Source organism: Lepisosteus oculatus, chromosome 4 (assembly GCF_040954835.1).
Source record: "Lepisosteus oculatus isolate fLepOcu1 chromosome 4, fLepOcu1.hap2, whole genome shotgun sequence".
In the NCBI taxonomy this organism is placed as follows: Eukaryota; Metazoa; Chordata; class Actinopteri; order Semionotiformes; family Lepisosteidae; genus Lepisosteus; species Lepisosteus oculatus.
In genome coordinates this window covers 20,043,873-20,070,426 of record NC_090699.1, presented here as the reverse complement: position 1 = coordinate 20,070,426, position 26,554 = coordinate 20,043,873, and positions in this window count along the sequence as shown.

The following is a 26,554-nucleotide window of genomic DNA, read 5'->3' as shown; positions in this document are numbered from 1 at the left end:
TTATGTACAGTAAGGTTGTTCTCTGTGGATTAAATTATTTAAATTGCTGTCCACCACTTAGTTCCTATTTCAGCTTCTGTATGTGTGAGTATACATATTATATATTTGTATAAAAGTGTGTTATGAAATTACAAACATCTTTATTTTTCACACGATTGTTTGACATTATTTTATAATATGCGATCTGTTGTGCTGCTTGCCCTTACTGCACTCTCCCATCCATAACTTGAAGATTGGCCCTTGACCTTATGCTGTTGTGGCCATGTGATTTTCTCTCATCACCAGGTTACCAATAGAAGCAAGATACCTTGTCTTGACTAGTCCTGACCCAGTGTAACATTAAAAAAATCTATTCAGTGATCAACCAATCCAGTACGGCTTTATAAATGTATTTTTTGTGTCTCCATTTATAGAACCTGCTGAGACTGATCATGGTTCATTTTGTACTGCATTGATTTTGAGAGTATTGAGTGCCTATATACCAGTACAAGATTGAAAAACTATTGATCTCGGTATATCCTGTGTGCAACCCCTATATATGGGGTTATCTTGTGACTGTGCAAAATCCCGATACAGGAGACTTAGTAAGTTGATACTAAAATGAAATGGGAGATTCTATGATCACATTCTCTTGATTTTGACCCAGGTGTTTTCATCAGTCTGTTGGCAGTCTTGCAGAGGTGCACTTTCTTATTTCATTGTAGTGCAACAGAACCTAACAATTAATATCTTTGTGAAAGAGTGAAACTACAAAATCTATGATTTATAGACAATGTGTGTGGAGGATGAAAAGCTACAGTAAGCCTTACTTTATATCTGAATGTTTTCATCACTCACACAGTGAAGAGGCTGGAAAACCTATGGTTAAAAAACATGTCCAGTTAATATTCCTCCATTTTACAGGGTAATCCTATACATTTTAGATTACACTTTTTCAGGTTTGTTAGAAAACATAAACCACCCAGGAGAAACATCTATACTATAAACAGCAAAAGATACAGTAGATCTATTCTTTGGCAAAAGTCAGAACACAATAGTACAATGTATGTCAGTATTCATGCCTCGCCTGAAGAAGATCACATAGTCAAAATGTTATGTTTTCCATCTACTGTCTACTGTCTACTGTCTACTTTCCAGCATGGAATTTACCTCTACTTGTTGCTTTGCAACTCAAACATTGATACAGCTCCTCATTGTAACCTCACATTAGTATGAGATAATTATTTTCCATTGTTCATAATTAAATCTGAAAGGATGTTTACACTACAGAGTTGGGTGGATCACTGGAGAGCTGTAAAGAGGAAAATCAAGTATCCATGTTACAAACAAAATTTTTAAATGATGATAATTATAAATAAACTTCTATCTGATACTGAAAAACCAAAGCTTTTTGAAACTTCCAGTTAGAAGCAATTGACAAACCCCTTTAGTCTTTGAACCTTTAAACCTCTTCCAAAACACAATACAAAGTAGAACCATGTTTTCTTTTTGATTAAAAAATATTCCAAAGAATCAATACAACTTGACTTATTAAAGGTCATGGGTTAAAAGCAGGTCAAGACTTAATGAAATTTCTAATTGTTTAATCATGACCTATTGCCTTAATTAATTGATTTATCGGCTTCTTAGAAGTCTATTTAATAGGACTAAAAATGTTAGTCTCCTTAATCACTGAGGATTCAATCATTTACATGTGATTGTCCATTATGTCAGGAAAAATAGGCGTTTAATGCCATCAACATGTAATCAAGCAGAACTTCATTAATACTCATAATTAATTGACCACGGTTTGTTGTCATCGTATTGCTACCTTTACTTTTCTGGTCTGATGGACATATTTTATGGTAATAGTTGTCCAGTCCTTTTAAGGGTCATGAATTCATCTCCAGGTCCTAGCACCTGTCAGGAACTAATATACACACAACTAATTGACTTTGTGAGGCTCGTACTCTTAACCTGCAGCCTCTAATTACAGAAATGAATCAAGAGCTATCAGCTTTTGTTATCTGAAATCATTTTGAAATCTGATGCAAGAACATCAGATTAACAAAAACAAATGCCTGATTTGCATTGGATTCAAAGAAACGTTTGTTCTGTAAATGTTCGGAGACTGTGAGAAATGCTTTTGCAAAGGGGACTGCTGGCCTGCTGTGTTTGGCCTACTGTACCTGTACCTGCTCTACTTAGAACTACCTCTAAAACCTGCACTTTCTAAAACAATACAAAAAGACAGTTTTTTAGAAATTTCAAAGTTTTAAAAACCTAGATTCTGCGGCAGAAAATTATTATACACAGACTGATAAAATTATAAAAAGAAAAGATGAAGATTTGTTAAGAAATCAACAATTACTTTGGAAAAATCTGTTGAACAAAAATGACATATTTTAGAAATCTATATCTGCATGAAGTCAGTAAAGTTAAAGTTTTATAGGGCTGAGTTTTACTTGCAGGTTCAAGGGTTCATATTCTTATGACATCTTTTAAAATCCTACTGTATGTAAGCAACGCATCTTTGAATGAAACAAGACTGGGAATCTTCAGCTTCACCCTACATTCCAATATGTGCTCTGTAAATTAATTTTGGAAGAGGATTTTTATTGCTTTTATTTTCTTAAGAAATACTGTACATTTCTGTGTGGCATATTTTTGTCTGCCACCATTGTAAAATACATTGAGCAATCAATTAGGGGAGACAGAAGTGCATTAGCACCTAATTAAGGTAGTGGAGAATTGCACTTCAGAGCACACTTGACTCCTCGTTATTAAATTTAGTGCTTGGATCAGCTAGCAAAGCATTCTGGACAGGGAGAGGAAGGGAGAAAGAGAGCACTCAACAGCAAAGTCACACTTTGATGCCCTTTCTATAGATTATTATGTAAACATGCAGGAAGCATAAAAGAGCTTTGTTTTGAAGGAAGCCCAAAATGAATTCAGATGTAGTTAGTCAACTTGAAACAACATTGGGGCCTTTTGTTTTGTGTGAGTTATTCATACCCATCTCTCAGAAAAGCAAGTGGACCTCAATACAGTAAAGGTCAAAGGTAAAGTGCAGCTACCACCCGGTGAAACAGGACAGCCCCTCCCTGTCCGGAGCTGCCAGCCATAGGGAAAGGCAGATGAATAAAAAAACAACAAAAGAGAAGAGAAAGAGCGAACACTCCAGCCACTGTTTGGTTCTGCCGTGGCGCAAATGTCCTACTTAGCCGCACAGCTACAGAAAATAAAATAATTGTGCGAACTTTTGTGAGCCAGCAACACATTCCCTCACCTTTTTTTTTCCGTTGCTAATTAACAGATTACTCATGAGGGGCACCTCTGAAGTGGAAAGGTCACGACTAAAGCAGCAAAGAGGGAGGTTAATCAGAGGCAGGTGGGTCCACACTTCTCGCCCCTTTGAATCCCCCTGACTTGACTTGTAGCAGCCTGATACCCCCTGCTTGCCCGCACTGTCGGCTCTGACCCAGGGTACATCTGAGGCACCATTTTGAGGAAGGAGTTAAATTTTTTAAAGGCTAAATTGGATACTTGTTGGCAATGTGCCTTCCTTTTGTATGCATTGTCAGGGCTATATTTACAAAACCGACTGGCTGAATCTTCTGAGCAATTTATGTAGAATGGGACTCCCAGGGCAGATTGAAGTAGACACTCTAAAACAGAAACACAATGAGAATGGAGCAGAAAAAAAGACAGGGGTGGCACAGGGTCTGTGATTTTAGCCTGTTTTCATTCATTCCTTCAATATTCTATTCCAGGTTCTGCTTCAGGGAGACATCTATTGTAAAGTTTTGAATGGGAGACTTTAGGAGTGTCTTTGCTTCCATTAATTAGGACTCACTGCCGCGTCCGCTCCCTGCAAAGCCTTCATTATAATTTTTTAAAATTCTTTGCAGAAGTTAACCCCATTCCTGTGCAGTGACATAAAAGAAATAAAAAGATGCACTCAGACATAGTGTGGGGATGTTTCGAAGCCTGGTCCAGTATTAGGAGAAAGACTTGATTGTGATTCTCCACTCTGCACTCACTCACACTCATTTTAAACACCCTTTTCTTCCCACCAATATTTCAGCTTTTGCTATTCAAAATGAAAACCTGTGCCACTCTGCATTGAAGCTAATAATCTTTGAGAAAAATTTCCAGTACGTTCAGCTCTCATTTGGCCTTCACGTAATCAAACGGTTTCAAAATACATCTAAGAAAAAACAAAATCCAAACGGATACTTTCCTGAACTGAAAATGTTAAACCTTCTACAACGTATTTCACTACATAATGCCACACTCGAAAAGTCCCTGAAAAAGAGAAGTTTTTCATCCAGCTGAAGTGTACATTTTATCATCACAACTGCATGCGCAATAATATGCAAGCATGGATAAAACATACATATTAATAAACTTCACAGAACATCTCTGTGAAAACAACATGCCTCTGCGATTTAGAACAATCTGTGTTTAAATTTATGGTCACAGCACCACAACAACATGCATCTCTTCAGGCTGTTTTCTTATAGACACCATAGTGAGAAACTGATCTTACACCGCGGAATATGAAAGCTTGTAACTACTGAAATGTAAAAATAAATGCATTTTAATATTTTAAACATGTGACTAAGTGCCCATAATGAAACATTAGGTATAGCAATTGCAATCATGTCCTCGTGTGTTGTAAGTTCTACTGGAAAGCATGTTCTTTATACAGTCTGTACACTGTGCAGGTCGGGTCCACACTCCAGTGCCTGTTTTTAAAATAACTCTTAATGTAGGCTGTATATAATATGTCACTTTTAGTCTGGGCCTTCTATCCATTCTCTTAATGAGCTGTTTTGACCTTGCAAAAGATATGACAAGATGGAAATTACCATAATATCCTGAAAACATTGAATCCTTCTTTTTAATTTGCTTTACTTCCATAAATACATACTAAGCATTGCCCAGTGCTTCAGTGTTGATTCCAGTGCATAATGACAACGTATGACCTCAAGATCTTACCTTGTCACTTTGACTGAATTATTATTAATGTGATGCTGCAAATGTTACTTCCCCACAATGACCTAGTGATACCAGGTTAACACTGTTTACAAAAGGCTAAATATTATATTAGAGCTACAACACCAAAATCAATAACTGCTTTTGTTTTGTCATATCATCTTTTTAAAAATCAATGGTGCACACCACAACAGTATCTTTTCTGAGGTGCTGGTAGGTTAGACTTTATTGAAATCTGAATGTATTTTGTGCATTAACTACGATCATTCGAGAGATGAGATACAATGGATTAATTATATGTTTAAAAAGATATGGAAAAAAAATCAATGAGTAAGTATGTCTTAGTGAGCAAAAAAACTGATGATGCAGTGTCCCAGTCAAAGACTTCCTTCATTTTCATATTACAATGCTCATTTGCTTCTGCGGGCAAATTGCAGCTCATATGACTTATGGGCACTTTTGCAAATCTGTCATATGTTAATTTCAGGAATGGAAAGAAAGGACAAACAGAGATGCAAAACATCAAACAAAGAAAAACTAAATTTTCCAAAACTGGACAGCCGCACCAACCATTAAAAAGGCTCAGAAAACACATGCATGGTTGAAAGACAACACAGTTATCTTGGGGGTTTTAGTGACTGGCTCTACAGCACTGTGTGTTCTAACAGCAGTGGAATGGATAGCTGCAGGAGCATTTTTGTTTCTAATAATGAAAGATGTTATTAAGCTGATCATTGATACAGTAGCTACCAACCACATCCCCTATCAAGATAACTCAGATGAAGCTGAAATTTCTGCATTTATGAATAGATTTTAGGTGTGACACAACTCATCTTTATATCTGTGTACAAACATTGCCTTGCCTATGTTGTAATCCTCAGCTATGGGTCTCCATTTGCCTTAAGATTCCCTTTGCCTCATTAGTTAACACACTTTCTTAGTTTTTAACAATGCCTTAGCTGGAGTTCTCCCAGCAGAAATCCCCTCTCAGTCGATATTTGCAGGGCCTGGAGCACAGTTTCAGTGCAAAAGAGTGTTTTTTTTTCTACTAACTGGTTTAAGACTTGTAATTATCTCTTGCTGGGGGAGGCTGTAAATTGGATTAGAGTGGTGAGTCTCAGCTGAATGAATTACCTCCATCTCCCCACTTGGTGGGCCGCACGCTGATAAAGTGCGGAAAAAACGGATTTGGATTCAGCTTTAGCATTCATGGCTTCCTTGTGGAAAAAATGAAATTTTCCAACAGAAGGGGCTAGTGTGCCAGCGGTATCTGTCCACGGCATGTATCATCTGGTCCCGCTCTTCCGGAAATGCAATTAACCGCGTTATCAGGGACTAAAGAGTAAGAGTTTGGCAAGGAAGCAGATCCACCTGCCAAAGCCCCCTTCTTTAAATTTTTGTATTGCACTGAACTTACTCCACTGATGCCATTCAGTTTTGCTCCCCTTTCTATTCTTTGCACTATTTTCCTAAATTAAAAAGAACAACCTCACAATTCTTCTAAAGACAAAATAGAGTGTGGGAGGCAGATAAAGAAAGGGAGCCGATGGAGGAAGATGACTATTTATCTGTGGAAGACGTGAGCTGGTAGTGAATGCAGAAACGGGAATCCTGTCGGGGAACGTCTCCCTGTCTTTAAGGAGATTCAGTAGGCTGGCGCATGAAATGGCACATTTAAGTTTCTAAATGATGCAAACCCCTTCCTTTCTAGAGCTTTTCCCCATATATGCCTGGGGTATTGTTTGTGCAGAAAAAAAAAACAAACGCATTCAGCTGAAAAGTTATTTGGTCAGTCCTCTCAGTTCTAATGGATTATAGGTTTTTATTCACAAATTTTCACAAAAACTTTTCTATTGCAATCTTGTGCAATTAACCAATCATTGCATTAAAAGTACCGATACCTTGTTAATCGATAGCAACCTAAAAGTAATATATAACTTAGATATATACTACATACAGTATAGTGTATTTTTTTATTTTTTCCCTTTTTTATACACAGAATTGTTTATTTCCCTGTTTTTGTTATCATCCCGTTATGTGATTTTTGTAGGATGTAGGATTGTGTTTCAGAGAAGCATTTGACAAAAGCCTTTGTGAATGGCTTGTACAGTATGTACAGTATCTTGAGAGAAGATGCCACAATAGGTACCACTAAATCATCTCTCAGGACTGTGGCACTTTCTTAGGTGGTGAGATATCTTTTGCCTTTCAGCTAATCACAGCATATAAAAGAAAGTATAATTCATCCCATTAACTGAGATTCCCCAGTACATCACAATCATGTAATAAAACCAAACAGTGTGAGTTACAGCTGATTACCTTGCTGAGAGACACAATAGAAAACACTCAGTATGACTTTATTTGCTTGTTTTTTGTTATCATTCTCAGCTGAAATCAAGTGATTGTCACAGATCTCTCTCGAACAAGCAGTGATTTTATCGTATTTCTGAAAGAGATTTGTTGTGGAAAATACTGCACCTCAGCACTGAAACTCAGCCCATGGTGTCACTTTTGCTTGCAGTGTAGTGGTGGAAGTTTATCTGAAGCATGCTTATAGAGCTGTTGCTGAGCTGACTTTCAACCTGTCCCACAGTTACTCCTGGTGTCTGCTGTTATTGTTTTGGTTATTAGTGCCTATTGCTGCTCAGCCAAATAATATTAAAAGTCAATATTTAATTGAAAAGGCTTCTAGAATAAAAAAAAATCATTTCTTAACTCAGTTCCGATATAATAACACATAAATAGCACTGCATATGAAACACTAGTATACCATTTGATTAAAGCAGAATGAAAAACGTGAATATTTTAGATAAAATGAAAACCAGTGAGATGAACCATTAAAATGAAAACTATATTACAGCATTCCCGAACAGTTCCTGAATAGTCCATTTTCTCTTCTTGAAAACTAGTTTGATTTCTGAAGTGTCTTTCAAAAACCTTTTAATGTTTATGGCTTCTAAGAAACTTTTTTAGACACCTTTTCTGAGGTGTTATTAAGATTAAGAATTGTTCTTTTCATTTGCCTGTGAAATTTGGTTCTCTGTGGATTGTCTTCTTTCATGACTATACTTAATAAATTCTTATTAAATTAACCCTTTAAAAAATATTTTTGGCTGCCCCATTTACTACAACGTACTTCGGGGTTTTTTTCTGAGAAAGCAAGATTAAGTCTAATTAAGATTAAGATGTTGGATTACATGCTTCACTTAAATAGGTGTCATATTACAACTGTTTTTACTTCCCTATATTACATCCAGCAATGAAAAGCCTCCAAAATGTTGATTACAATAGAGGGGTTACAGTAAAAGAAATGAAAAAAGCCCAAAGAGAGGGTTTCTTGTATAATAATTTGCTTATATGTCGATGCCTTCACCTACTGCCATTGGTACCATAAGGCATGAGTGACACTTTAAGTACTCCCCGTGAATGAAAAAGATTGCAGTATGTATTATGTGGCTGTATATTATATTGGAAGAATTTTAACTTGACCTTTCCACATGATCAAGCATTCATCAAATCTCAAAATCATTATTTGGGTTAAGAATTAGTGTTATTTTTTGGTTTTGTTTCACAAGCAAAATAAACACAGGAATGTATTAGCATAATTATGTAATTACTATTGGAATCCCAGCCTTTTAAATCATCAGTGTTCTGAGTTTGTTGAAAAATGCTCAGAAATAAAACTGATAATTTATCCAGTTTCAACTCATTTGTCCTAGTGAATGTTGCAACCTTTTAAATAATATTTAAGATAAGAGGAGAAAGATATTTTCTTTAAATTTCACCTTGATATAACATTGACACCCTAGATATACAAATATATCTTACATTTTAATAATAAATTAAAAAAAATATTGTGTGGAACAACTAAGCTGTAATATTACACATTTGGCTTGTATTATAAATCAATTCTCATGCATGCAGTAATACTGACACAGCCTTTTTCGTCTTGCCCATTTACACCCACTTTTGCCACTAGTAGATGCTGAAGGATTAACTCATGCATTCATCAGCAGGCTCCACTATATTCAGGATACAGCTGCTTATGTTATAACAAGATCAGAATCCTGCGATCATATTTCACTTGTATTATCCCAACTCCTCTGATTACATATACAATTAGAACTGACAATGTAAAATTGCACTACTAACCTATAATATCTGAACAGCATGATCCCTTCTTATATCACTGTCTTGCTTATTTCCTATGTTCCTATAGTACATACACTGCTCTTTTGAAGCTCTATCAAACTGCAGGCTGTGCACTCAGGGTGACAAAGCCTTCTCCGATAATGCACCAAGAATTCCCTGAGATGTTTCCTTCTCATACACAGATCATTTATTTGTCTTTTGTTCAACCAAGTCTGGTATATTCTTTCACTTTGTATGTTTTTATGCAATGTTTTAAAACTCGGTTTTTAACACTAGCATTTGAAATTTAACATTAACGTTATTGTAAAGTGCCTTGTGATGCTGCCATGTTTCTGCAACTCCTTTCTCAACATTTACAGCTACCAAATGTTTGAGAGGAGACGGCTTTGATTTACTGCTGCTACTCCTGAAATATCTCCAAGATGATCTTGGGAAAATAAAATAAAGACTGCCATGAATCGGCCTATGAACTTTTTCTTTTGAAGTTTTAGTGCTGTGTGTGTTGTTGTTTTTTTTAAATCTTCCTGAAGTATTTTGTGGGCGGTGTTAATTGTGGGAGATTCCTATACACAGTGGGAGATTTGTCATGTCATTCAAAGTGTTTATACAAGATATGGGGTGTTTTCAATACTCCTAGCTACTAATTCATTTATTATTAGCAAGATGAAATATGCGTGGGAAAAAATGTGAAGGTTATTCATCATCATACCAAGCGTTCCATTTTGAATTTTAGTTATTTTTAAGCAATAACTAAAGCATTTTTGTATGATAATAATTTTAAGAGCATGTGTATACCTACAGTATATATAAAGTGAAATTGTACATGATTGTGTGCATATAAACAGATTAATGTCTTGTAAAAAATGTGATTTTTTTTAGAGTTTTAATTTCCAAGAATACTGTGGCTTTTCCAAAACATTAAAACACAAACACTAGGGAACACTTCTAAACACCACACGCAAGGAGATAATGGAGCACTGGGACTTAATAAACCAGTTCTGTATATTTTTTCACTCTTGTTACATCTATAGCAGTAAGAAAGATCAATGCAAAAGACCTAACTTCACTTTTAAACATAAGTTTTCACCTAATAACCTAGGAGAAAACAAAGTAAGGAAGACAAGAGAAGTAAATTCTGGTTAGACAGTCTCTGAGAAAAAAAGGTAGAGATGGGGCATGGAGAATAAACTAAAGTGACAATGAGGGCAGTGAAATGTATCACTTCTGCAGTAGTGGAAAAAGTTAAGATAATCAGGGCCTGTTGTTTTCCTAGATGAGCTGGAAGACTTAGAAATGAATGAATTGCCTGGGCACTTTCAGTTTCACTGGGCACTGCATTTTTTTCTAATGCAGAAATGTTGGTGTTAGAAAGCTGTGGTTCTTATTGATAAAATCAGTGCTGTAGTGACACTCTTTTCACAACTAGTGTACACCACAAACGAATGAAAAATGTATTTGTCTCTGGTAATTCAATAATTCACAATGGTTTCAGTGGTCAGATATCTCACTTCATTATGTGTTAAAAACGTCTTGTTCATAACCTGTTAAATGTCAATCTAATTGACATGAATTGACCAATCACTTAATCTACATTTAAATAATCAATGCGAATCCATTGGAGATCAGCCATGTTAAAAAAAAGGTTTCCTTAACAAGTACTCTCAATTTAATCAATGGAGCTAAGAGGTTTGACAAGTGATCAAATTCATTACAGCAATATATTAAATTGTTCACAGACATTGTATTATAGGATGTGACCCCTCATTTTTAATGTAGTTATTGAGTGAAAGATTAACATACAATATAAAAACAACTGTAAAACCTGTTGTAAACGCATCAATTATTTTTCCATTATTTGACAGTTCTGATAGCCGAGGTACTGTATATCTCTTCTAAGTAAATTCCTCACCTTTCAAGCCATGATTAAGTTCATTTCTACCATGGCTACCTATCTCGTTTGTTCTGTAACACATTTTTAATTTGCAGTTTGATTACCCAGAGAACCAACTTGGAACACTCCCATCTGAAATCATTTTAAAGGCAAAATCTGAAATACATTCTCCTTTCTGCCAAAGCATTGATGAGGATAATTACCTTAAATGTAGGCTGAAGGTGTTTGAATACCTAACAGATGTGCATTTATTTATTGTAGCAAAAGAACACAATATCAAAATAAAAAAGAAGTTTGATTTCTGAGTGGTTACCCTTAATTTTTTAGTTCAATCTTTCACTGCATGCAGAAAATTAGTCTGGTAAATTGCTAAATTGCAAAAATTAATCTCTGTTTTGTAATCTTGCTCATAACCTGCTAAATGTCAGTCTTATATTTATTAGAGACTGGCGATTTCAGCTTTTCATAAAACTTCACAAATTCCCTCTGTTGTTACTCTTAAACTAGAGAAATCAAACCTTACTTCTATTTGATCCTTTTTCACTGTGAAAAAGAGTTGTCATTTAATTTACTGTTAATTTATTCTGTTTTTCATTGAAAAAATACAATTATTCTCTGGCACTTCTAGCACGTACACGGTCATACAAATATTCCACCACAATAATCGAACAGCAAGTGTTTTGAGGTCTAGGGTAGTCCTCAGTGGCAGGCCGACAGAAAGCAGCACAGCCTCAACCGGATATGTGAGAGGAAATTGGTCCATTTTTTTCTTCTTGTTTATTAGACAGTAGCTTCTATTCTCTTTCATCTTTAATTTCCTGCTGTGTCATCTATACCGACAGATCAAACAGAGGGACAAACTAGCCCTCCATGGCTCCCAGCTCGCTTGTTCTCATCCTCACTGCTCTTTTAACTTCCCATTCTCTTAGCCCCCTCCTGAGGACAATCCCTGAAGGTAGAGAAAAGGTTGAAAAAAGATAATTAAATCTCCAAAAACATTTGGAGCAGCATTCACAAGCAAACAGTTGGGGGGTTATTTAGAGCACAGTAAGGGCCGGCTAATTTGTACCGTTGCACGATGGGAACCGTGCACACTCGTGGGCCGTGCCTGTGCGCTTTGAATGAATGCATATCTGGGCCTGGCATCTAAAATTACCAAAAGGAAAAAAAAATGTTTTTTGTTTGAATATGTCTCAGTTTTTCATATGCGATTGAAATTCAGCTCTCATTTTTTTCATTGGTTTAAATTTGTTTTTTTATTAGATGCATTTTTTGACTCATTCTAATTAAAATTTTGGCCAGCTTTAATCGGGTATCCTTCAGCTGTTTAAATAGCAGTTTTTCAATGTTCTGCGATGTTCTGAGTGTTTTTCTAAAATTCATTTCCATTTGATCAGTTTGAACCATTTCCTGTCATGTTTTTCTAGGCCTTTATTTGAAGTTTTCATTTCAATTCCAAGAACATGTTTGCGTGAAAGCTGTCTTATGTGAAGACATTCATGAAGCCCTGTGATTATGTGATTATGTGCCAAGGTATCACCTTTGATGGGGCAGGGCTGTGAGAGACTTTAATCGTTAATCATACATTTGCAGATGACGATACCTTGACTATTACAGTAATCTGTCACAGTAAATAGAACAAAATGGATTCTGGTTGTTTAAAACAGAATTTTCATCAAAATATTTTAACCACATTTTCATCTCACTTTCCCTCCTCATTGCTTTTTACAATATTAGTCTGCTGTTGTATCTCCATTGTGTGTTTTAAAATAATAATAATTCTAAATTTAAAAAATAATAAGGAATGGCTCTGGCTCCCCAACAACCCTGAATTGGATGGAGCAGTTAGAATGAAATAATAATGAATGCTGGCTGTAAAACCAAAAAGAAAAAAAAACACCAAAAACCCATTTGCACACCTTATTTGCAGGGATGCGTCGGAATTTTTTAGAACTGTCAAATGTCCATTATAATTTTTCATTATACTTACAGTACTCTCTGCGGTAGAACGGGGTTATGGGAACAATCCTGTAACATGTCTCTAAATGCAAAACCAACATTTCAGCAGAATAACAAACATTTATCCATGTACAGTAGGTATTGGAGCTTATTTTGTATGGTAATAAGCCTAAATTAGTCATAGAAAACCAGATACTGTATGTGTCTTGGAATCACTTAAATTAAGATATGAGTGTTTAGATCATTTTCAGCAACAATGAAGGTTTTCCTTCTTACCACTAGATATGACGTTCCCTGCTTCAAAAATGTGTATACATACAGTACAGTTCTCCGATCCTCACTGGCAGCAGAAAGCATAACCAAAAGCATATTCAATCGACTTAAAGTCCATTGTCAAGAGAAGCATGCTGCATGTCAAACATCCCCGTTTTTCTACATTACCCTGATGTAGTTCAAGATTGTTAAGGGCTGTTTTAAGCATTTTCCCGGCTGTACATTTCGTATTGGATTTGCTGGGGTTTTTTTAAGCTTAGAATATAAGCAGAAAAACACAAAACAATTTTATTTGAAGCAATGATTACAGTCCTTCAGTCTATGATCATTGTCTGTGTTGCTTTTATGTACAGTATGATGTAATAAACTAACAAAGATGTAGTTCCTTAACATACAGGACAAACTTGGCTAGGAAAGGAAATGACAGAGGCAAAGGAAGTGTATCTATTAATCTATTTGGAAAGCTGTGTGATCCAACAGACGCACATAGGGAAAAAAAAACTTTAAAACATCAGCCTGGGTTGACCTAGGCTGAGAGATGATATGGTCTTCAGCTGGAGGAGATGATGGGGGCTGACCTGGCTATTGGAATCTTACAGTACATACAGTACACATGATTTGAGTATTGTGAGACTTTTACAAAGATAATGCCATTAGAAGAGTATGATTCAATGTACATTGTTTTCCCTTCAGTCTGCATTATAGCTATAGAAATCTGAGAATACAATTCAGAAAATGCTAGCTGTTATTAAATATAACCTTGTGTCTCAGCTGAATGTCCGCAGTTTATATATCACTGACTGTTTAAAGGAGCAAGACCTCACCAGTAGACTATACACGGACGTAAACGACACATATTGGGACACAAACAAACTCACTCTCCCTCTCTCTCTCTCCCTCTCCTTGTTTTTGATCTTCAGATGCTCATAAGGATAATGACTACAAATTAAGGATGAAGGTGAGTGATCACAATGTGGCCCACCCACCCCAGCTGGCCTTTTTAACTTTCCTCATATGTGCATCTTCTTGACTCTCTCTGAAGACCTAATGAACTCTATAGGAAAGATATCATGTGAAATAAAAATAAGGGGATAGGAAGTATTGAGTTTCAAGGTCATCAAAAATCTCCTCAGTACCTCCATTGTGCTTTTCCTCCTCGTCTGGGGCCGCAAATGCAGACATAGCTTGTGTGTATTAAATTCAGCCCATCAAGTCTTACCACAAGTTGGCCTTTATCTTCTCACCATAGAAGAAATATAAGAGCTGGGGTTAACAATGCTTCTGGGTGACGGAAGTGTTTTAACCCTGCATGTCATTGAATGTTTTAGACTGCTATATTGAATGTTGTTAGAGATAACACCATACAGTGTATGATATACAGTAGATTGATTTATGTATATTTATGCAATACTTTATATACATTTGTTTTAGAATTTATGTCAAATATTATTTGTGACCAGACGCAAAAAAACTGTTCACTGTACTGGATTAGGAACTGAAATATGTTTCCAGCAAAGAATTTAAGATAATTTACTTTTAATTAAAATAATTTTGAACCAACCTGCATCCAGGCAAAAATAAAGACAGGAGTAAAAAAATGATCAATGTCCCTATTAAACCTTGAAGTCATTTTGAAAATGTCTGTGGTCTAAATAATTAGCTGTAGGCATAGAGAAAAATTTTACTCGTACATTGTCATCTGTGTCAATGTCTTCATGAAAGTGACACTTAATTATAAAAATATCATATGAGGAGAACCTATGGGTTTCCACAGAAATGCTCCAGTTCTCTGTGGAAACCTATAGGGTTCTGTAGGAACCTTTAGGTTGTTTTTGTCAGGATAACACAGGTGCTTCCGGAATAACCTTTCATTTTACCCTTCAACACAGATATACCGAACAATCCTCATGATAACAGAAGTTCCTTCCTTTCACATCATAAGTTTTTAATAGGCAATTTAAATGATTCATGTCAATCAAACATCTGTTAAGCATTCCCCTTGTCAGGAGCGGCACCTGTTGACCTCTGACTGACCTTACCAGGTAAGCAGAGCGGGAAGTGTAGAAGCCTGTGGTCTCCTGTTTCGAGGTGCGGGAGAGGAAGGAGGAATAGGAGCTTCATGGCAACTGTTTACCTTTGAAAATGCTCACTTTCTGGAGATCTGAGCGGGGATTTTTTTTAATGCACCGGTTAAAAAAAAAATGTTTCACTGGGGAGCGGGAGGTGAAATTTTTCTCTTCCAAATGGATTGCAATTTCCCTCCATTTAGCACCTGAAGGTAATTAGCTTGAAGAGATTGCGGAGTGAGAAACACGTTCATGGAACATTAACTCTCATACATTCTCCAGTTGCAGTGAATTAATAGGAAAGATTAAAGTTTAAAGAGAGCAAATGCCATTACCTCACAAACCACCTCTCTGTGGCTCTTACTTTCCCTGGCTTAAGCCAAACTTGCCTCTTTCTCTTGCTTCCAGTCCGCATTTCGCCACAGGGTAGCTATCAGTATGACAGTACCTGGTTTCATTGTCTACACGGCTGTGAACGCTATGCAGATATTTTGTGTATCTGCGAAGAGGCCCAATAGCCTGCAGCTTCATTTTTTCTCCCTAACAGCTTCTTGCCTGCTTTCTCTGTCCTGTGACGCGTTACGCTAATTACTACCCTGGCACCCGTTAATCTGGGCAGCATGCTGAGTAAATGTAAATGCAAAATCCAATTTCATAAAGGTCTTAATGGTAAATTATCACCCTAAATAACACAGATCTTGTTAATTACACTGTGCTCTCTTTCCAGAATTTTCTAATGTGTTTTTTTACGCTAAAAATTCCCCAGGTACCTCTTTTAAAAACAACTGCATGATTTTATTTACTTATTTATTTATCTTTAGGGGAGAGGAGGAGGGGACTGCTGGTGGCTGTGAATGTTCGAGGCCATACACCTCAGAGATTCAATCATAGCTTCAGAATTTCAGGGAGAAAAAAATGAAATTGAGACATGGTAGAATTTATTGCCCAGAAAATTCCATTCTACTATCTGATTTGAAAAGTCCAGTCCTCCTAGCTTCAGAAAATCTATTTTCCACATTTTAATACCCCACGTAACAGTCTTCATAATTCATTCGAGTGTGTTAAGCGCAGTTTTATTAGATCTGAAACAAATTTTGGTGGGAGATCCTATAGGTCATTAACCATGGAGTAATTTTATCCTTGTTTCCCTAATGATGCCATAATGGCGAGTGAATTTCTTAACTAAAGACCAAAGAACATTTTGAAGGTCAGCTTCATCTGCAAGCTCCTTCAAGCGCTTCTCAGAGAGATTGGAAAAGTCGGAGATTTTTGAAGAGTCATTAATAACGTTAAAGCTGAAAGCCTATTTGCGTTCTCGCTTTCTACCTTTTAATTTCATACTCTTTTTTTCACTTTCTCTCTCCTTCCCTCTTCTCTGTTCTCCAGTTGCCCTCATGCAGAAAGAATGGAGTGCCAAACGGGAGGGCAAAAATGGCAGTGCAGTGACATACAGATCCCAGATGTGATGCCGCAATAATTTAAATTTTATGCCTTTGTTATCACTTTAATCATTTTCTTTATTCGTTTTGTTTCAGCGATCAGAGAGAGACACCTGATAGGGCGAAATACCAGGGGAACAATTTTTATTTGGAATGTGGTGAGAAGTCTAATTAGAATTTGAATTTTGCTGAGCCTTGAAATGGTTGGTACTTTATCCTGATCGCCTTAGATATTGTTCCAAGTCAATCATTTGTCATAGCACGGCATGCTGGGAAGGCTCGTGCTAATCAACTCTCTGTTTCTTCCACTGTTTTCTGCTGTCCTTGCAATTTTTGCCCAGTTAGAAGTCTTATGTAAGGATGAGTGTGGTTAACATTCCGAAACTAGTCTTACCTTTATTAAGGGAATGGTGGAGCATCCCAGGACAAAGCAGAAAGTGAATGAATGGATCATCCCATCTCAAAAGGGTTGTGATCTGGACTTTCTGTCATGGAATATTTCAATTCTGTTTTTGAGTCATAAAATATTTATCATAAAAAGGCAAAGGGATCCAAAGGCAATTCTGACTAAAAATAAACCATCAACATTTCAAGCGCTAATGTAAAAAATGCCCAGTTAGGGAGAGTGAAAAAACAATGACTTTCCCAGAAGATTAGCTTTGATTTGGACTATATGCAACATGCTTGATGGTGAACTAGCATCAGGACTTCTAATAAAACATGACAACACAAAGGTCACGGAAAAATCTTGAACGGAGTAAAAATGCAATATAAAAAAGGAATGGCTTATTTCTTTTTCACTGTTTCATATGAAGAATGTAACCTTGGTTAACAGTTTCTTTTTCACTGTCTTTCAAGTCCTTGTTTTGGGCCATAAACATCTAGATGATAGCTCTTGCTGAGTGCTTAACCTCTATTTGGTGCAACATCTTGCTGCCTAAGTACTTAATCAAGCCCACGCTGATATAACGCAATCTCTCCAGTGCATCATTCTACCTTGGCTTAGTCAATCGTGTAGAAAGACAGAACAACAAGTGATTTCACATCACAAAACCCAGGGTTTGAAAGCTGGTAAATTCAAACGTGTGTGAGAAAGGTTTTGTGACATTGGAGTTGTCAGCACATTTAAGCCGAGACTGACAGGAAGACTTCCATTTACCGGTGTTTGCTCTTATGTAGGCCCACTCAGGCATTCCAGGATCATACAGTACTTATTCTTATATTGGAACTGTGTACTTGGCATTTTATGGGTCCAATCCCATGTCTGACATAATATATAATATAATATAAAATTATTCAAACTATTTTTTATTATTATGTGGGATGCAAGTTTTCAGACCTATTACACTATGAACCTGCTATCACGAATTATGTTTGCACTGAAAACAAAACATTCTTCATGTTCTTCATGCATGATGAAAACATCATGATTTTTTACACTTTCCAAAAGACTACAGGTTTTATCTATTATACCTTACAGTAACACATTGATTAATACATTTCTGTCCACCACTATGTGCTGTGATATACAGTATGCACATACTGTATGTATGTGCTGTGCATTGGAAAGCTGTTCAGATGCTAATATTGGAAACTGTAGTATTTGCAGTCTTTGTACATAAAAACACATATCTTCCTCCCAGAGTAAATTGGCAATGACTAAACCCAGACTAATCCATTTCCTATGGGGGTGTTCACTGTGTGATGACCCCAATGTCACAGCAAAGAGTGCTGTTTGTAAAATGAATCCCAAACAGTCTTATTACAAAACCACATACAGTAAGTGATTGTAAATCACTATGTGTAAATAATAAGATGCTTAATTTCTATTTTATTAAGAGTAACAGCTACTGACTTATAATAGAATTTTAATTATTATAAAAAAATTCTCACTAGAATCTTTTTTTGAACATAGATAACAAACATAAACAGGACTATTCAGCACGATCATGCAGAGACATAAAGAGAACAGCCTATTTGTTATGGTTGTACCAACATGTTTACCAACAGAACACTGCAGGTAAAATAGGCTTGGCTAAATTATTGTAAAACCCTCAACTACAGTGCATACTAATAATATTATTAGTAACATTCAGCCAAACTAGCAAGCATTTGTAACTAACAGCACCACCCACAGAGATGGAATGGGGACAACTGGCACATTTTGACTTTGAAGAGCCTCTATGTAAAAAAAAAAAATTCTTTTTTTATAGTTTGATTTTGGAAGGCTCTTACCCGTTGGCTCGTCTCTCACTGTAATTGAAAAAATAAGATAGATCTCAGGTAATAATTGAAATGAATTATATTTTTACTGCAAAGTCTTCACAAGGTCACTGATCCTTTCGATGGTTACATTGTAAAATGAAACACCTTTGAGCATGCCCTCTCTACACCCTGAAGATTAGCCACATAAATAAATTATACCCAGGGACAAAGGAGCATTACCTTCCACTAGGGTCCTGCGGCTGTTTGGGTGAAGGCGTCTTTGTCACTGCCTGTCAGGGCTAAGCACATCTTGGGAAGGAAGAGCATTCCCAGAGAATTGTAGAAGCATTTTATCCCCTAAGTGCAAGAAGGTCTTTTAAAGAAATTGAAGCTGACAACCGTTAACATTTAGAAATGTACCAATAAATGGCTTTTATGCTGAGATATTCCATGCCTTTGTGGTACACATTGTGAAATCAGGAGCCCACATTCAGTGCCTTGTGTGTAAAACTCATTCACTCCCTGCAAAGTGTCCTCAGACACCTTATTCAGCACTTAAGCACCATTGCCACACATACAGATATTTTTTGGTCCCAAAAATCACTGCTTTTAAAGTCATGAACTTACCTAATATTTATACTTACTTCATTGCAATGTCTTAAAGCTTTCGGCTAACAAATTATTGTAATTATTGCTACTAGCAGTGATGGTGGTGGTAAAACGAGGGAGAGTATTAATTATATTGTGAAAATATTCAGGTTAATCCAAATAATTCTTGCTAGTCCTTCGCTGCTTTTATTTGCTTCCAAATGGATGCACAGATTCCATATTCCACCTTGTTTTCATTGCTGCTACAAAAGTAAAATGTTTTCAGTGCTCTTTTTCTCATAGTTTCATATCAGACAGACTTCGTTAAATTTAATAGGTTGGCTTACACATGGCTCTGTGGAACCAGCAGAGCAGCATTCTGTTACAAAAGAAGGAAAAAGATATTAAAATTTCAATTTAGAAACATGAAAAAAATTGAAAGGAATAAGAACACCACCTGCAAAAGATGCCCAAGATGAAAAAACTTATGTTGAGATAAATCCAGCATTCCCCTTTGAAACTGATCTTCTAAGAAAAATAATTAAAACTCTATTTTAATAGATGAGAGAAAAAAAAAACCTTACTCTCCTATGATCTTCCCTGCTCACTGTCAGTCCTATACAACAGCCAGATGACCAAATTCTCTGAGGTTTAGTTTGAAAAATGTGGGAAATGACTTGGGGAAAAAAAAATCTTAATGTTGCAAAACGTGCCTCTAACAGCTGAAGACATTTTTTCCTTTTCAGCAACAAGTTTAATTGGAAAGAAGTAGGAATCACTTTGAACACAGGGAAAAAAATAAAATCAGTCTGACAAGATGATAGATTACCTGTAACTCTACCTGACACAGAAATTAGGGTTTTTTAATGATAGGCTGCCTCTTCCTGGACATGAAATTCAAATGCTCTCCAAAGTCTACCTTCAGCCGTCACTTGTCTTCTCTACTCGTACACTCCAAACGTAGGCACTTTGTCTTTGTCACCGCAGAAAGGACATTGTTATTACCGACAAGCCTTTGTATTAACCAATCTCATACTTAATAGACGACACATCTCATTCTGCTCTGCTACATTGTTAGCTTGTGTTCCATTTAAAAAAACATATACTTGGCAAAAGAAATTAAAAAAAAAAAACAGGACAAGGAAACTTCAGTTGAGCGTATTTTATTAGAGCTTGTGCCAATTCTATGTGGTTGGGGGGGGGGGGAGGGGGCTATTTTTATCTCATGGGTAACAATCCACGTTATTTCCCCTGGTAATGAGGGAAAGGACACATACCTATCCAATTCATTTCTGCCTCTTCAGAACAAAATCTGTTCAATTGTGTGGCACCATGCTTTCTTTCTTAGATCCACTGTTTTTTAGAAATAAATAACTTGGGGAAATGTGCAATCCTCCAAGATTTAAAAAAAAAAGAACACAAAACAATACAAATTACAAACAAAAATTAAAAGCAAGAGCTTTAGGCCAATACACTAACTCCAGACTGAACATGCCAGTAGAGGTATTCTGGGAGTACCATGAATGAGATACTCATCCAATATTTTTCTCCACCTACAGTAGAGTATGGGTACCTCTTTCATCTATAACATTGTATGTTTCACCTATGCTTGAAAATGGCAACTTCTCCAAGAGCAAGCAGGACAGGTTACTGAATCTAAAGGCTTGGAAAAGGACAGTGGACACTGAAAATAATTAAAATGGTCACTATGGAATTAAACTCTGGATAGAAAAAAAAAGAATGATGTCATCCAGTCATTGTCGTGATGTGAATTAAAAAGGTAAAGTCCATAGTGAAGCCACTATTGGTCCAGAGCTTGTCCTGGTTTCTCTAGTGTTCAGTGGACTATAAAGCATATGACTCCCCCCCACCCCCAGATGGGACTCTGGTCCAATGCACGGATCCTCAAATGTAAATTAGCCTACTTTTGGACAAGGAAGCATTCTTTAGATTTAATCAAAACATTTAGTCAGGTTTATATTCAGCGTCAGAAACTCAGTTCGAGTACTCACAAACACATATTTGCTAGTAATATTTGGAAAGTTCTTGGGGGAAACAGGACAAGTAACCAGCCAGTCCTCACAGGATATTTTGAGTTTTCTAGAAGCCAACTAGTTAACTTGATGTGAATAGTGCATTCAGTATTGCACCATTTTCCTAAAAATGTTCTATAATCTTTGACACCCCTTTTATTTTTAAAAAGGGTGCTGGTATGCGATGACATCTGCTCCAAACTTTGTTTTCTGATCTCATTGAACCTCTTAAGTGTCTTTTAAAGACTGTCATTGTATTGGTAACTACCACAGTCTTCTACTTTAATTAAAAATCGCTCCAACTATGTACCACCATAAACCTGCTATGTAGAAAAACACATTGTATTAACAAGTTATTGTAAAATATGGCGAGAATTTCCACTTTAGTAGTTTAAATACTACCTTTGACAGAAGCCACTTTGTGGCCTGATCTAGCCAGATCTCAAACTAAGTAGAGCAGGGTCTGGTCAGTCCTGGGATTGGAGTAAAGGAAAACCAGGTTACTGCTGTTTGTGATGTCGGTAGACCAGTAGGCGGCGCTCTTTCCAGTGGCCCAAATATTCCAAACCAATGCACCACTACGGTGAATTGGGAACACTAGGCTGTAGGAGGTGTGTTCCTTCAGATGACTTGTTAAACTCAGGTCCTAGCTATCTGGTGATTAAAGACCCCACAGCATGACAGGGGGTGTTTACCCTGGTGTCCTGGCTTAATTCCACTCTGGGTCTACACACTATGGCCTCCCAGAAGTTTCCTCTTCATACAGCGGTGAAACAGTTTCTCATTTCTCCAGTGGGGCTGCTGGCACACAGGTGAGTGCTGCATTTCAGAGGTGGAGGAAGTGGGTCCTCTTCTATATGCAGAGTGCTTGGAGATCTTTTCACTTGAAGAGCACTATATGGCCATACTTATAGTTATCAAGCTGTTGACATTTCATACAACATGTCTTTACATCAGTTTGTAATGAAATTGCAATATCATTTTGGCATTTGTAACACACTATGTATTCTGATTTTTTTTTGCTTGCGCTTTGATGTAAAAGATTTTGGTCAATGATTTAAAAAAGGTCAATTGTCAGTGATCTGAGTTTAAAAATTTAAATAAATAGAAAAGAAACCACATTATGAGAAATCAAAGACATGGACCAGAGCAGTGCAGTTATTACAGTCCAGTATATGGTATAAACGTTGTTGCTCAACGTTCCTCAAGCAAATTTATTTTAGGGTTTACAAGAAATTGAAGTTTATTCATTTATTCTTGTAACATTTCCTAAAATATATATATATATTAGAATACAATCAATTATATTAAACATACAATTATTTTTGTCTATACTAGGGTGACCCAGTTATGCTCAATTTGTGATTTCAAAAATTACATTTATTTTGCTTTTCCTTCTATTTGTCACTTCTAAAATGTCTCTTCAAATTTGGCAAAGAAAAAATATTAATGTGAAAGTAGTGTATGAACAGAGCAGAACAATGTTTCAGCTCCCTTGGCTTTATGTTGAGAAGAATGTGACTGAAGTGTGATCGCGCAATTTTTGAAGAAAGGCTTATAAGGGCAACAGGACTGCAAATTGTCCAGCACAAGCAGGATGTGGTTCACACAGAGTAGGGACAATAAAGCACTCGCTGTATTTCTGAATTATATGCTTCTGAAGATCAGATATTTCATTTGCTTGATCACTTCGCCTCATCATAACTGCTTTTAAACAGATTTATCGCTGAGCAGGTCACTGTGCCGCAGAGCTGCAGAGCCAGCCAGCTGTTTACACTTCCTGGCAGCTTTTTCTTCGCCACTCTGCAAGGGATTTTTCTGAGTGGAGGGTGGGTTGTGGTGGGGGGGGGGGTGAGGTGGCAGCAGGCTTAATTGCACAAAAGGATGACAGGCATCAGGACCTTTATTTATATTATCGATCGTTCCCCCTGTGTCTCTCAGCTGACTTCTCCATCTTCCTCTGGACTCAGCCGTGAGGCCGGCCAGACTCACTCCCTGTCCTGGCTCCAGTGTCGACCAAAGGACAGCGGCTGAGTGGGCCAGGGCTTCTCCATCACAGTCACAAGCAAAGGCTGTCCTTCTGAAAGCTAATGCAGTTGATTGCATTTGTCAGACGCTCGCCGCAACACTTTGCAAGTCTATTGCCCACTTATTATCTTTAAGCAGGTACTGATGTGCTTCTTTTGCCTGGTTGTGTTCGCATTATTTGGCAAATTGACTCATGACTGCTGGTTGGTAGCAGACTTCTGGAAATATAATATGAAACATTTCTCTCCCTCTCTGTCTTACTCTCTCTCACACTCTTTCAGTCTCTCTCTTTCTTTTTCTGCTTTTTTTCCAGCTGAATAGCTAGGGACCGGACTAGGACTGATGATTCAAAAAAAAAGTAATTCCATTAAATGTTTTTTAAAAGCCGCAGGAGCTCTGGTGTATCGCCACCATTATTGATGATATCATTATTATGTATAGGATCCTTCAGTGAATAATAACCCATTATCTTTCATTTTTCCTGTTTTTGTCACTGGAAGTTGGAAAGGTTAGGTAATTTATTTTAATGTATAAACTGTCAGGCTCGAACATTGCCATGCTCTAGTCCCCGATATATTCCACACTTAAAGGCATGATTGTTTTTTAAATCAGCCTACATTTCAGGACAAGCGCTTCCCATATATTATATTTAAATTCATATTGTATTTTAGGGGGTCTTCAGTGTAGTGCCGACGTTCTCTTCCTGGTCAATAGCTTGCAACAAATTTCCGATTACTTGCTTTGCTAAACTGTTCTTTTTTGGAAAAAAAAGAAAAAAGCTAGGAGATAAACTGTATCTGTGTTAGGCAATATTCCTTCATTTCTACAGATGTATTTGTACTCTCTACAGCGCATGATGATATGAAGTGTGGCATTCAGAAGGAAATGAACCATATTAATTATTGGTTTCGAAGCATTTATCGTACGAATTTTCATTTGCTTTAAACTCATTAAAAAATACATTTCAAAAGAAGTCTGCATTTTATTTCCAGCTTATTAATCTTTTCAGGTACAAAAGTGTCTGATGTTAAAATTTTGCAAATCACATTACGAAACCACTGGGCAGTAAGAAAAAAACATCACTTTCTTTATTGCTCGGAATTATAGCTGCTGTGTTTGAAGCTCCAAAGGTCACAAAATTGAACAAATTAGTCAGGTAAAAAAAATTAAATTGTGCACATCATGTGTTTAGAATTTACAAACATTCATATAGTATATATATACACGTATCTAAAGGCAAAAATAGAGATAAGCATACAGTATGTGTGTTAAATGTGTATAGAAAATATAACATACCTTACATGTTCCTAATGTGATTAAAGTTACATAATAAAAAAAGCCAATATAAATATAAACAATTTAATATGCTCATTTGTTAAAACAGACATTTATTACTCAAATTAAAGAACAAAGAGTATGCAGAAGCAACTTTGGTATATTTCCCTAGACACACAAGAACAGAGACTGCAATTTTAATTTGCATTGCCAGCGTCTTAAAAAACAACAACTACATCCTGAAATAGGCATTTAATTTTTTTAAACTGAGGCAAGTGTAGAAATTAGGGATTACAGATTTTCTCTAAGTAATTTTAAGAAGTCATGCTTAATTTGGTAGGCAGGAGTAAAAGAAATGCCACAAAGCCTCAATGCACAAAATTCAAAGCAGAACATGCCGATTTATAATTGTTTTTGCTTTCTTACTTAAATACTGTAGTTATTGTTTAACAACACAGGAACAGAAAACGCTGGAAAATGTACTTTGTATTTGTATTATATACACACACACACAAAGGAAAAAAAGAGAAATTCAGCACGCTTCACCGCATTTAAATTTATACAAACTCTGCCCATGACAGTGATGAATGTTATACTGTATTCTACAATATGTTTAATGCATAGGTCTGTTGAGTTAAGTTTTCTCTTCTTGTACTATGCCGGTGCTTCACCTCTATATGTTACATCAGATTCTGTTACATTAAAATGCCAAGTGATACAGTCAAGATAACATCAGAATATACTATCACAAAATTGCTTTCCCTATATGCATGGAAAATTCAAACTAATCTTAAAAATGGTCTAGTTTGTCATTTTATCAATACCATCCTTCAAATCTGAAACAGTATGAATCATAGTAACATTTGTCTTTTTTGTTGATGTATAAGTATGTTGATGTATAAGCTGTTGCATTTGCATCTTTTAGTTAGAAATGTCTCATAACCATTCAAGGTTTTTGAAATGGGTCTTAGTGAGAAATTAATGGTTTACTTTGCCTTACTATTATCCTGGAACAAAATGTGGACCAGACAGGCAAAGCATACAATTTATGGAATAAACCTCCTTCAGATGATACCAAATTCTGTCCATTCAATAAAGGACACCAGCTCTCCAAGCAGGTGTCGTCACAAATGTATGCATTGTGACCAACTTTTTTACTGTATATATAGTGGGGATGTTCAATAAAATTGTCAGCCAATCAACCTGCTGTTTCTTTATGGCATAGCCATGCAGAGTTTCAGGTGGTCAGATGACTGAATGTGAAAACTATACATGCCTCTTTTCTGGGACCCTGGTGAATCACTTGATTCACATGTGAATGTGCGCATCTCACACTGCTGAAGGCAGACTACAGTTACTGTACCTCTTAGACAGTCTTGTAGGGTATGCTGGGACCTGTAAGAGACACCAATGACCTGAGGACTGAATAGGAACTTCAGGTGATAATTATGTAAGGAGAATGCCAGTGCAGTCTATGAAAAATCAATTTACATTTACAGACAAGCAGCAGGACGCAGGCCCTGATTGCTAGTGGGTCTAATGTTTTGAATAACATGCTGTTACAGGACGATCTCCATGCATATACAGTACAGTCATAACAATGGTACCAGTATAACTATTTGGGTGAGCTGTGTTTAGCAGTGGGTGTAGAGTACTTGTCTTTGA